At 46.4% G+C, this 3609-nt stretch overlaps 1 pseudogene; it reads left to right on the top strand.

Moving 5' to 3' along the window:
- Positions 1-231: 231 nt before the first annotated feature.
- Positions 232-1143, top strand: LOC136121102 (mitochondrial ornithine transporter 2-like; annotated as a pseudogene).
- Positions 1144-3609: the final 2466 nt, after the last annotated feature.

Raw genomic sequence — 3609 nt, 5'->3', positions numbered from 1 at the left:
GGGAGGGCGGCTGACGGGTTTAGGGCCCAGACGCGGCGGCCGCAGGGCGCCAGGAGAGGCGCGCGCGGGCCCGCGGGCCGGGGGTTATTTCAGTGCGTGGGGAGGGCGGCCCGCGGCCTAGTCTGGGGTTAAGCGGCTTCTCCCGCGCCGGAGCAAGCGGCTGGACACGGGACGGCCTCCTAAGCTCCAGAGAGTTGCCTTCCTCGGAGACCAGCAGAAGAGTGGGCGAACATGAAATCCAATCCTGCCATCCAAGCCGCCGTCGACCTCACCGCGGGGTCCCTTGGGGGCACAGCCTGCGTCCTGACCGGGCAGCCCTTCGACACAATGCAAGTGAAGATGCAGGCGTTCCCTGGCCTGTACAAGGGCCTCGTCGACTGTGGCCTGAAGACGTACTCCCACGTGGGCTTGCGGGGCTTCTACAAAGGGACCGGCCCCCGCGCTGATGGCCTACGTCGCCGAGAACTCAGTCCTCTTCTTGTGCTACGGCTTCTGCCAACAGTTCGTGAGGAAAGTGGTTGGATTGGACAAGCAGGCGAAGCTGAATGATCTGCAGACTGCGGCCGCTGGTTCCGTCGCCTCTGCGTTTGCCGCGCTGGCCCTGTGCCCCACTGAGCTGGTGAAGTGTCGGCTGCAGACCATGCACGAACGAACTGGAGATGTCAGGGAGGATAGCAAAAAGCCATAATACAGTTTGGTCCGTCGCGAAGAGTATCCTTAGAAAGGATGGCCCCTTGGGCTTCTACCACGGACTCACGAGCACTCTGTTTCAAGTAGTACCAGGCTATTTCTTCTTCTTCGGTGGCTATGAACTGAGCCGCTCGTTTTTTGCCTCGGATGGATGAAAAGGTGAACTAGGCCCTGTCCCCTTGATGTTAAGCGGTGGAATTGCTGGAATTTGCCTTTGGCTTGTCATATACCCAGTGGATTGTATCAAATCCAGAATTCAGGTTCTTTCCATGTTTGGAAAACAGGCAGGATTTATCAGAACTCTTTTAAGTGTTGTGAAAAAGGAGGGAGTAAGCAGCTTTATATTCTGGTCTGATAGCTACTTTGATTCGAGCGTTCCCTGCCAATGCGGCACTATTTTTGGCTTATGAATACAGCAGGAAGATGATGATGAGCCAGTTTGAAGCATACTGAAGTGTCTTGGTGAATCTGGATCCAAGTACACGCCTTTGAGGACTATAATTTGAGGACTATAATTTGAGGACTGTAACTCTGTCAGAGTTTCATGGAGCACTGGACCAGTGCGGTATTATTTTTGACTTCATGGGAACTTTTGCTTTTGTCTTCCCTGCTTATATACTAAATCTTAACCTTTATGGAAGAACCTCTATTTTATATCATATAATTTCTGCCCATAATTGTATTGAGATAGAAAAGTTGCTGCTCTTGTGTTTGGTGAGATAATACAGGGCAAGTGGATGGCCGTATGTACCTAATCTGAAAAGCTAAACGTAGTTGTATCACCGGGCTGTTGCATAAATCTACACATGTCCGTGCAGTTTGTTTGCTTATATGTTGTGAGTGAAACACAGTTTGGTTTCCATGTTTAATCTCATGTCACTAGAAAAACCGAGTTCAACATGTTTCAAGATGGTTATAAATGATGACTTAACCCACTCAAGATGTGGGGTCTCTTTAAAAGTCTGCTTAACATGTGCACTATATTAGCCAATTAAAGTTTTTAGAAAGATTTTGGTGCCTGAAAACGAAAATATCCATCTACATTTTTTCATTTACAATGATTTATTTTATTTTTTATTGAGGTAATCTTGATTTATGGCATTATATTTCTACATCTGTATACCCTACAATGTGCTCACCACCAAAAATTTATTTTTCATCTATCACCATACAGTTGACCCCCTTTATCCACTTGGTCTCCCTCGTTTACCTACCCGCCCTGATAACCACTACTCTGTTCTCTGTAATGACATGTTTGTTTTATTTGGTTTTGGTTTGTTCATTTATTAGGGGTTTTGTTTGTTTATTATAGTTTTTCATATTCCAGATATGAGTGAAATCCTATAGTATTTATCTTTCTCTGTCTGACTTACTTCACTTAGCATAATACCCTCAAGGTCCCTCCATGTTGTCGCACATGGCAAGATTTCATATTTTTTCTCATCTAGATTTTTTTTTTTAATATTTATTCATTTATTTGGCTGCACCGGGTCTTAGTTGCGGCATGCAGGATCTTTAGTTGCAGCATGCAGAATGTTTTTTTAGTCGTGGCATGCGGGATCTAGTTCCCTGCCCAGGGATTCAACCTGGGCTGCGTGCACTGGGAGCGTGGAGCCTTAGTCACTGGACCACCAGGGTGGTCTCTGTCATCTTAGATTTTTAAGAGGAGAATATACCTGCATACTGATGTGTCTTCCACAGCCTCGAGTTAAAGTTTCAGAGTAGGCATCCTGGATTTTCCCAAGATGTTCTGCTCTTAAAATAGTGCTATTCATCTTCAAAGTGGGATCATATTCCACACTCTTAGTTAGGTGTGGCCTAGAGCATTAGGCCTCTGGGAAGTAGCCTGGCCTTTGTCTGTACCAAATGTCCTTCCTCTCTTCTCCCAAAGAGCTTCCCCTCTGCTCTGCTTTAGACTGAGGAAGGGGTGAGGGATGGGGCTGTGCTTCTGTGCTTGGATGAAGACCCATGTAGTTGACAACAGTTCTTAGCTTCCAGTCTCAGGGTCCTGGCCTGGGTAGGATTCCAGGATGTACTATTGGCCCATTTAGGGGTTGTTGATTCCTTTTGGATCGTTCACTGTCCTCTCTGCCTCCACCAGTCAGAAACCCTTCCAGGGAACAGAGAGTGCCAAAGCCATGAGAACTTTTTGTTCCCTGATGGTGATCAGGTGCCGTTACCAGTGGATGAAGTCCTCTCCTCTCAAATAGAACTAGACAGAACTTAGTGCTTGCAGTCCACAGTGATTAATGTTAGGGCTGACCCATCCTGAAGTTTACCTGAGGGCTACTAACTCCTTGTCATTTTTTTTTTACAGTGTTGGAAACTTCTAAATTTTGTACTGGCCATCTGTGAGTTTTATTGATGACTGTATATATGATGTGACTTTACAAAGCAATGAAACGTAAGAAAAGCAACTTTATTAAACTATACCATATGTATGTATATAGGCACTGACAAAAACCAAAAACAAAAAAACATAGTTCGTCTGATCCCTACACACTTGTGCATCTGTTCTCTGGCCCTCTAATGTAAGAGAGTCATTCTTACTGAAGTAAGCCTGATGATCCAATCCATGATGATCCAAGACCAGCAGAGTCTCTCTCAATAAGAAGTGTTCTTAAGCAGCCTGTAAAGCTGAAAACAGGCAGGCTCCCAGTGTTAATGATCGCACGCACGTAGCATGTGTGTCAATCACTGCTGGTGGAATGTGCACCTGGTATGGAATCCCCAGTTTCCTTCAGCTTTCTTCTATCTGGGAAACCTCTGAGGTAAGTCTAGCCATATTGCCAGAGGCAAGAGGGTCAGGGTGATGGATGTTGACATATGGGGGCTGGGGCAGACATTTGGGGAGGGGATGCTCAGTGTCATGCCTGGTGTGCTCCAGAGCGGTGGCTGGTCTTCCATTTCCTTTTTCTT

Source organism: Phocoena phocoena, chromosome 3 (assembly GCF_963924675.1).
Source record: "Phocoena phocoena chromosome 3, mPhoPho1.1, whole genome shotgun sequence".
Classification (NCBI taxonomy): Eukaryota; Metazoa; Chordata; class Mammalia; order Artiodactyla; family Phocoenidae; genus Phocoena; species Phocoena phocoena.
This window is presented reverse-complemented; position numbering and strand designations above follow the sequence as displayed.